Source organism: Camelus ferus, chromosome 29, assembly GCF_009834535.1.
Source record: "Camelus ferus isolate YT-003-E chromosome 29, BCGSAC_Cfer_1.0, whole genome shotgun sequence".
Classification (NCBI taxonomy): Eukaryota; Metazoa; Chordata; class Mammalia; order Artiodactyla; family Camelidae; genus Camelus; species Camelus ferus.
Window position 1 is genome coordinate 16,998,590 of NC_045724.1, and position 10,835 is coordinate 17,009,424.

General features: G+C 37.4%; 1 protein-coding gene across 3 annotated transcripts in view; it reads right to left on the bottom strand.

Annotated features, from left to right (window-relative positions):
* The window catches only part of MCU (mitochondrial calcium uniporter), a 199,182-nt gene that overhangs the window by 67,995 nt on the left and 120,352 nt on the right, over nt 1-10,835 (bottom strand). The gene's annotated exons all lie outside the window — the stretch shown is intronic.

Below are 10,835 nucleotides of genomic sequence, written 5' to 3' on the forward strand. Positions count from 1 at the left end.
AATATATTTCTTTGATTCCTACTTCTCTATAATCAAAATGAAAAGCACTATTATGATTTAAATTATATACTGGAGTTGAGATCCTAAGAGATTACATTTCAACTGAAGTGCTATTGTTTACAAAAGTACTTCTGCAATCAAAGCTTTCTGAGCATAGTGGCATACAGCATGCCTAGTAGCTTTTGTTGTGTAGCCATAGCCTTCCTTAGATAGAAACTTATAAATAAATAATTACCAGGGAATCCCAGGAATAACTAGAGTTATTTCATCAAGCAAAAAGAGATTCCATTTAATACATGTATATACTTCAACTCTACACTTATTATACTTCATCTCCATTCATCTTACAAAATATTAGAATTCAAAAACAAAACACATCAGAATTATCCTGCAGAGTTTTCTTTTTAATACCACAATTTCTAAGAAGAGTACAAATGATTCACTTTAAATCTCATTCAGTTACCAATCTTCATATGTTTGTTTAGGCTGCTAAGGACGTATATAACACGTACAACATCCCGTGTATCTTAACCCTCCCCTAACACCCAAATGGGGATGGAAGGACAGAAAGTAGTGAAAACAGAAAATTCTAGAATTAGCCTAGAAGTTATTACCCTTCTCATTCTATTGAAAAAGCCAACATTCACCTGAAACAGATTCAGAGAATGTTTTTCAACCCCCTTCCTTTGCTGAATTTTGCAACATTAAAGAAACACACTGGAACAAGATCAAAATGCTGGTATCAGGACTGCAGTGCTGTAGGGGTAAGAAAGACCCACAGAATTCTGATGTATAAGTGGTCTATGGCAATGCATGGCACAGAACAGGTTCCCACAAAGTCTCCTACACTGAGTCACTGCTCAAACCAGAGCAAAAGCCAAAAATATATCAGAAGTGTGTAATCAGAAATAGCTCGTAGGCCATGTAGTGAGAAGGGGAACTGACATCCTTCTGAGAATTTCTGATCGTGCTCGCTGGTTTTCAATTTTCTTTTCTAGTGCTACATACTTTTTGTGTGATTCTGGTAGCTCGATGAAGTCTGAAATGCCTCTAAAAGGGGATAACTGCTTTAATGCCATGATTGGAAATATGAATCTAATTTCAGGAGCCCAGGAGGGTTACAAAGATTAATGTATTGATACTCCATCTTTCTCTTGGATGGAAATCTGATGGAGAATTATGAGGGAACAGGACTCAATAGGACTTAATGGGAACAGAAAGGGAAAGCTTGAAATCCTGAAGATGGACTTCACCAATCTTGTGTTTGAAAGAGGGGTATAAGAGGAAGAGGTAATCCTATGTGTCAAATATGGTTTAACCTCACTTTATCTGGATGTAGTATGAAAATGGAGCAATTCCTCCTTGAAATAAAATCGAGAGAATGCAAAACAAGATGATTAGACTATAAAATGATATAAAGCTAACATTATAAATTCTGAAAGTTTCTATACTTACTTGACATCAAGCTAAAGCTAATGTAGTTCTAAATACATCACAGAAGCTATAGACATTTGAGAAATGCTGTATTATAGCTAATATGCACCAGCAATCACTCAAATTTCAGCCATGTGACTGTTAGATATTAACTACCAATGACAGAACTTGAATTACAAAGTACTATTTAAACCTAAAACATCTTACTACTTATTGAGCTAAGATTACATTCCTAAGTACCCTAACTATTGACAGAATTTCTAGCCATTCAATTACATTTTCGAAACTGGTCGAGTTACCCAATGTGTCAATTCTGCTCACTTGATGGTAGTAGGTCCCTAGTAAGGTCCCTAGAGTGTATGTGAACATATGTGAGCTCAGAGACAGTCAATGGGAGGATCCAAAGAAAAGAAGTGAGACGTTAAGCCTGCCCTTTCATTTTCACTCATCTAATAACCCCAACTCATCCCTTACAAGCCTCAAGGAGTAAGTAGACAGAGTAAGTAATCACTGTAGATAAATTAACCAGTTACAGGACTCAAGGGCTCTAAGTATGGTCTTTATTTTTCCACTCAGGGAAGGAGATAACAAGACACAAAAAAAATTCAGGAAAACAGCAAACTGGCTCCAAAACATCACACCCCATTGCAGACTACTGTCAGAAGAAGGAATTCAGACACACCTAACCCTTACTCTCTTGAATCCTTCCTTAGCAAATGTGAGGTTTATTCCAATAAACTACCTGCTGCAGTAGCTTTTAAAATCGGGATGTTATAGACTGGCAAGAGAGCACTCTTGTGGGGTCAACTACCCATGATGTGCTACTAGATGACAATGCAAAATATAAAATTATTTTTTAAACACATCTTCTTTACCCATCCCTTAGCAATGGTGTGGTGTGAAGTTTCCAAATACAATGTACTGGATAAACTTTACTCATCACTAGTTTATATATGCAACCATTTATACAGCCTACGATCTCTGTGTTTTCACTACAATCCCATTATTTCAGTGCTACAGTGGAAGGCAGTCACTGAGTTGTTTAACCAGCTGGAGTCACAAACACAAAGTCAACAACTATTGGTTTAGGTTATGGCCTGGATACTTATTGAGTGAATAGGCCAGAATTCCCTCCACAGACTGGAATACAGAATAGAATCTGTCCTTGTTTCCTGACAACAATTATCACTTTCCTCAAGTAAAAGGTATCAATTCAGTACCTATTATGTACAGAGCAACACTGAGGTGCTGTGAAGAAAACAAAAATAAGACAAGGTCTGTTATTGCTAAGAGGTTACAATCTAATTAGCAGGTCTTGATATAATCATAAAATTGGACATAGACGGGTTTACAACAATGCTTAAGTGCCAACTAAGAGGAAATTCTATGAAATTTAAATAACCAGGAGAAAATGAATTTTCAGTGAGTCAAGATTATAGTGAGCAGGAGTGGCCAGAGGTGGCTTCTTGGAAGTGGGCCCTCAGCCAGGTCCAGCAAGATATGTTATTTTATAAAGTGCAAGGGCAGCAGGTTGTCTTTCAAGTTGTTTTGTTTGGCTTAATATTAAAAAATCACTTTATATTACATCATTAAGCTGATGGAAAGTTTATTTTTTTAAGCTTGAGATTAAAATATGGTCCTTGAAAAATCTTTCCCTTTCCATATATACATTTTCTTGGTTATTTTGCTATCTGAAGTTCAGGATGTATAGATTTATAAGAGAGGGCAGGAGAGCACTAATTTGGTGGTTCACCTAAGAACAAGTGCTATAGGAAATATCTAAAACTTCAAACTCACATTTTCTTCCACTGTTGGCATGTTTCCAGGATTGAATTTAGTGAGAAAACTAGAGAAACAATGTTTATGTGTTTCAAAATAATTTAATCCCAACGAAGCTGTGAATTAGTAACTCTTATCCTAATCCTTCCAATGAGAAAACTGAGGCGGAGGGAGATTATACAGCTAAGAATCAGAACAGCTAGGATTCGAAATCAGATGTATCTGATTCTATAAACTCATCTCTTTCTACTACATGTAACTTGTTTTTAGGTAGCAAAAACAGCAACTGCTCACTCAGTGCTGATATGTTCAAATGCAACATAAGACAGCTGCATGTATGTATGTGTAAATATATGTATGTATATAAAACTAGCAAGAATTCCACAAACAGCTATCCTGAACTACAATAACTAAACTGGATGACATCTCTGAACACTAATCTCATGTCTAATGAAAATATTTTTATGGCAAATCAGTCCACTATGTATCATTCTATTCTTGAACTTCTACTGCATAACTTAATACCTTATTTAATACAGTCTTGTTCACTTACGTTGCACGGGCAACTTTCATCTCCTGAAATTGGTAAGAAACACCTTGCAGACAAGGGTATATTATTCTCCATTAGAATCTATAAGTGTCTGATTTATTCTCATAGTATATATTCAGTAAACACATATTAATTAAGAGTTGCTGAGCAACACTCCTTTGATTTCTAGGGGAAAAAAACTCCTTTCCAAAAGGATTCCTTCAACCACTTTGCTATTAGATAACTAATACTAAATAAAATAAGTGGCTACACACACACACACACACACACACACACACACATATATTTTTTACAAATTAGACTAAGGTGAAAATTGCTGCCCTTGTAGTAAGACTTGTAGTAAGACAAGGCTCAGAGATATAGTAAGCCCTCATTTCCATGAAATAAGCCAACATTACATAAACACTAAAACGTGAATACAATTGCAATTCTGGAATATATGCCAACACACAAAAAGAAGCTCATTTCAATTTGTCAGATAAATGCCTTCTTAACAAGCATGACTTCCTAGAATATAATTTGGCTATTTCATATTGTTTCCTTAATCTGCCACTAACTGGGACAGAGAATGTTTTGGACACTGGGATATATTTCTATAATGCACTTCTTTAAAAACTCTAAAATGTGTTTTTGAAATGCACATCTAGTCCCTGCATACCATTCGCAAGTTTATAAACCTAAGTGGTGGGGGCGGCAGGAGGGGAGGTGGGGAGATGGGTGGAGGCAGAGAGAGAAGAGAAAAAGAAAGTTATAGCTTCAGTAAACACCCAACCACTAACCTTGCTGCAGAGACACCAAGGTTATTGGAAAACTGCTGGCAGCAGCACTGCCAGGTTTGTGTGGAGCAGCCACCACTACCATTTGCTCCGCTGACTGTGTGATATATGTGGAAATTGTGGGGATTCTCTTGCTAGATCAGAAAACTGCATCTGCATGCTAAATATCTAAAGGCAGGAGGAGCCCCGGGGAAAGGAAAAGAAGAGCAATCCCCCAACTATGTGGAATCCCAACTCCCTTGACAACAAGATTCTGCTTGAACAGCTGTATCAAGCAAATAAAAGACATACACTAGCAATTGGTTGATTCATGTTTTAAAATCATTCTCCATGCGCTTTTTGCTCGTCACTCCAACAAGGGCATTATCATTTTGGAGTTGAAAATATATCCACATTTAGGAATTCCCCCAAATTGGCTGGGTAGCAGGAATTCCCCACACTGGTGCCATGAAAGGCAAACTGCTCTGCAAACTACTTCAGCCAGAGAAACAGATCGTCCAGCAGCCCTCTCACAACACCCACGCTCACCCAGGGACAGGCTTTCCCCAGCACCATCTCCCTACACAGTGCCACATTAACATTTATGGGAGCTGCTGGGTGCACAGAGGGTTTTTTCCGGACAGACAAGGACATCCAGAGATCTAATCCCTGAGGACAATTGCTTTGCAGGACTTTCAGCCCTTCTTAGATTTGCCAGCAGGCAGCCAGCTTTACTTAAATCTATTCTTTAACCTCTCCTACAACCATATGCAGCCAGTTAAAAAGTGCACTTAGCTTCAACAAAATGCTCAGGAAAATTATGCATGGCTCCAAGATGGCTCGATTTTAAGTAAATAAATTACACACATTAGCTTCTAAGAGATCTATTAAGAAAACAGAGCCACATTTCCCCAAACGTGACAGTATTAATTTGATAAGATCTGAAAAAGAAATAAATAAACAAAAGCCTATGTACTTTCCTTTTAGTCAAATTTAGAGCAAGCAATCTCTTTCTCTCCTCTCTCTGAATTAAGCATACTCTTTTCATTGGTTCTCAAGAGGGAGTGGAAAGAAATCTTAGAAAATGCAAACCCCTCACAGATTCAAGTAAATGGGCTTTTCAAACATGCAGCACAATACACAGGGGTAAGCAAGGAGCTAAAGCATCCAACAGTTGCCTGGTCTTTCCCTGGCTTCCCTAGGATCAAGCAGCAAGGTTAATTATGTGGAACAGTAAAAAAGGTACAGTGATTAGACATTGACTTTTGGGGGCTGGTAAATTTCAATAATGCTTATGGCTCTACACTTTATAATAAGTTTCTCTTTAACCTACTTTTGAAACTAAAAAGTCAAGGATCAAGTAAAAGAACTTTTCAAAAAAGAAAAGAAGAAAGAAAGAAGCAATACTATTTAAAACACACACACATACACACACACACACACTTGTAGTTAAACACGAAGATCCTTCCCACATACATCTGATTTTAGAGACTTACATTTTCTCCTCCATCTCACTCCACTCTGTTTTTCTTGGCATGATCTCTGCCCTCTCCCTTCCTTTGAGAAAATAAAGTATTTGCTCTACAGTAACACTTTGGATACAACAGCTCCCCTCCCCCCAAAAGCCTCTCTTCATCCTGCAATGTTTAACTTGACATATTTTTCCCTCAGAAGGAAATGGGCTAGATATCCCAACACCGTCCCACTAAGCAAGCTCTCCTAGGAAGAGAGCATTCTCATGGTACATGCAAAAGCCTCTCCGATGCCAAAGACAGACCCAAATGAGTGGCATGTGGCAATTCCAAATCTGACTCCAAAACAACCCTCCAAGGAGCCACTAGTTTGAATTTATCGTATCTTTTGTCCTAAATAATATTCTAAAATGAATAGCATCACACTGTTTTGGACATAGACAGGGATGAAGGAATAAGAGGAAATTAAAAACATAATCTAATCCTTCGCAATATCTGTAAGTCTAAAATAGCATGCAACCAGATGGTGTACCTATGTCAGGTAATAAAACCCAGCTTGAAAACAATCTACACATTGACATTCCCTAGCCAAAGTGGAGCATGTGCGATGTAGTGGTTTCATTTAAACTATTCAATGAAGTACTTAGGGTGGATATTGATTATGCTTAAAGTGCTTTCAGTAGAAAATTCAAACCAACTGAGTTACTGTTTCTTTTTTTATGGCTGGGAATTCCCTTCACACTTTGCTGTAGAATTGTGGGCTACAAATTGCTCAGGTTTGCCTTAGTGGAAGGAGGGTCCAGTGAGAGACACCACCAGTCACAACTATTTCTAAATGCCCCAAATTCTTGCTTATTTATCTTATTTCCTTTAAAAGTTCGAGGGATAGTCCCTTCCATGCTACAGTAGGATGCTAGCTCATGGTTAGACAGCGACACTAGAGTCACAATACCTCTGTTGTTTCTGGCCTTGCTCACTACCAGCCAAGACTCTAATAACATATAAGCCATATATACAAGGAATTTACAAACCAGTAAGAGAAACTAGACACACATCCTTATAAAGTTAAATAAGAAAACAAAAGTTAAAATTGGGTTTCTCAGAAGAGGTAGAAATTCCATTAGACTTCAAATAGGCAGGCTTTAGATAAAGAATAAAAGAACATTTGGGAGTGCATGAGTGAAGGAATACACATGGTTTGAAGGTAAGAATGTACCAGGCACATTTCAGATGGAAATGGACCAGTTCAAGTACTGCCACACTTTTACAACACTTCACAAAGGAGATTTTGGGGTGGACTGAAAAGGGATATATGTCATTCTTTTATATTGCCAATTATTGAATTCCTCCACTGAATGTGTGATTAGGGTATATTTTATGGAATCAGCAATTTTGAAGAGAGGTTCCAGGATGGAGTAGGGAGAATGGTGATCCAAGGCCTACAGAGAGGAGTCTGCAGTCCTGGCAATACCCACTGGTTTCCCACATGGAAGTGATCCCCCCAAACCTGATGAGAGTAAAAATGAGTTTCCCCTTTTTGTGGCCTACACATGACCACAAATCAGTATCCTCATTCTGTTAGAATTGACCATGTGGATCATCTACAGATCCTGGCACTAGAATGAGTTCCAGGATCATTATCCCTTTGGCCAAGCCACAAAGACATTAACTATATCACAGCAACCAAGGGAAGGGGAAAAAATGAAAGTAAGTGACATGAAAGCAGGTATCTATTCTTCTGAAGTATGTCTGGGAACTAAGCAACTTGTCTTTCTCATTCGTCCCTAGGAATTAGCTCAGGTTAAGCTCTCACACATAAGTCTCAACCAATTCCTAGAAAAATAAAACATCTGCCCGTGTACAACCACACAACTATCTGTTTCTGAAAAGAGACAAACACCCAAATTCCCAAAGCCTTGGTTTAATCAAAAATGGAATGAATGGATGATGCTTCACACAGTATACTTTGTGCTTATTTTGTCTTTGGGAATTCTCACAACCTAAAACCTGTCTAAGCCTTAAATTGAATTTAACTCCACGATTCATCTAAAATTATCAAATCTAAGAAGCTGAAGAGACTGTATCAGAAAGCAAATTGTCAGCAGCAAAGTAATCCATGGGGGAAAATTCTAAAAGCTTGCAGCCCAGACTAAGGATGTGATCAGTTTATACATGTAAACAAAGAGGGCCTTACTGGCTCCAAACAGCCTCAGCCTCAACAAATTCTTATCCCCAAATTCCTTGCCTGACAAATTCAAATCATCAAATCTTTCCTGATAACCAGTAACAAGATACCAAACTCTACATCAAAAAGCTTCCTAACATTCCCTCCATAGTACCATTTCCTTTCATTCCACTCCAGCATTCCAATTCTTAAATTAAGATGACAAAAATACCCAGAAATAAATGAATACACTATTCATTGAATTACTGTCTCTACATGTCAGTCAGACCAATTAAATGGGCAATACCAAAATTTAAAAAAAATTGTTTCATTATGTTTGTGTTGCATTACATTTGTAGAATGTTCTTAATTCTTTAAGAGCTCTTTCTACAAAAAGACAACCTATGGAATGGGAGAAAATTTTTGCAAATGAAACCGACAAAGGCTCGATCTCCAGAATATATAAGCAGCTCATACGACTTAATAAGAAAAAAACAAACCACCCAATCCAAAAATGGGCAGAAGACCTAAACAAGCAATTCTCCAGGGAAGACATACAAATGATCAACAGGCACATGAAAAAATGCTCAATATCACTAATTATCAGAGAAATGCAAATCAAAACTACAATGAGGTATTACCTCACACCAGTCAGAATGGCCACCATTCAAAAATCCACAAATGACAAATGCTGGAGAGGCTGTGGAGAAAAGGGAACCCTCCTACACTGCTGGTGGGAATGCAGTTTGGTGCAATCACTGTGGAAAACAGAATGGAGATTTCTCAAAAGACTAGGAATAGACCTACCATATGACCCAGGAATCCTGCTCCTGGGCATATATCCAGAAGGAACCCTACTCCAAAATGACACCTGCACCCCAGTATTCACAGCAGCACTATTTACAATAGCCAAGACATGGAGACAGCCTAAATGTCCATCAACAGATGACTGGATAAAGATGTGGTATATTTATACAATGGAATACTATTCAGCCATAAAAACCAACAACATAATGTCATTAGTAGCAACATGGATGCTCCTGGAGAATGTCATTCTAAGTGAAGTAAGCCAGAAAGAGAAAGAAAAATACCATATGAGATCGCTTATATGTGGAATCTAAAAAGACAAACAAACAACAAAAAACAACCACATAAATACAAAACAGAAACAGACTCATAGACATAGAATACAAACTTGTGGTTGCCAAGGGGGTGGGGGGTGGGAAGGGATAGACTGGGATTTCAAAATGTAGAATAGATAAACAGGATTATACTGTATAGCATAGGGAAATATATACAGGATCTTGTGGTACCTCACAGAGAAAAAAATGTTGACAATGAATATATATATGTTCATGTATAACTTAAAAATTGTGCTGTACACTGGAATTTGACACAACATTGTAAAATTATTATAAATCAATAAAAAATGTTAAAAAAAAAAAAGACCTCTTTCTTGTCTAAAACCTCATTTGATTCTCACAGTAAGCTGAGTGTGAAGAAGGTACTAACAAGAAAAAAAATCAAAGGTGCAGCTGACATGGTGAAACTCAGGTATCACTATTACAGATCCTTTCTTTTTTTTTTTTTTTTTGGGTAATCCTTTCCAGATGATGGGAAGATTGGAAGGAGTGGGAATAAAGCTCTTCGTGGCTTTCCATCTAAATCAAGTAGGTATCATGCTCCTGCTATCAAAAGAGATTATGATAAATTTGTTTTAACAAGTGATGACAAAAGTTTCTTTCCTCCTCCTTCCCAAGTCATTCCAAACATGCACACACACACTATTAGCCAAGCAATTTCTTAATTTAAAAGAATTGGCAGCCTTTATTTTCCATTTCCTTCTCCCACAGTTAATTTTTAAAATACTTTTGAGATACAATTTACATACCATAAAAATTCATGCTTTTAAAGTGTACAATTCAGTGGTCTTCAATATACTCGCAAAGTTATACAACCATCATCACTATCTAATTCTCAAACATTTGTCTCCAAAAAGAAACCTCATGCCCATTAGTAGTCTCTCTGCACTGCCCTTCACCCAACCCCTGGCAACAACTAATCTCCCTTCTATCTCTATGGACTGCCTATTCTGGACATTTCATACAAATGGTGTCAAGGCAACATGAGGTCTTTTGTGACTGGCTTCTTTCATTTAGCGTATTTGCAAGGTTCATCCATATTACAGCATGTATCGGTACTTCATTCCTTTCTGTCACCAAATAATATTCCATTGTACAGATATACCACATTCTGTTTAATCCATTCATCAATTTTTTGCTATTATGAATAATGCTGCTACGAATATTGTACAAGCTTTTGTACAAGTTTTTGTGTGGACATATGCTTTCATTCCTCTTGGGTATATACCTCGAAGTGGAATTGCTGGGTCATATGGGAAATATATGTGATGAAATAAAATTTATATTTTTAAGGCAAGACAAGAAAATTTAAGCATAAATTTTTCTGTTCGGTCTCCTCCCTCCCCCTTTAGTGTGCAGTGTGCATCTGCATTACACATTAATCAGACCTACCTCAAAGATGGGAATGCCTGCTCAACTGTTAAGATAAAAATTTTCCCCTTTCTTCTGGTGCTAGCAATGTAACTTCTTAAAATATTAGCATTCTTTCCCAACTCTGTAGGGCAGTCATGGAGACTCGCTGATTACTTTGTAAGTGCT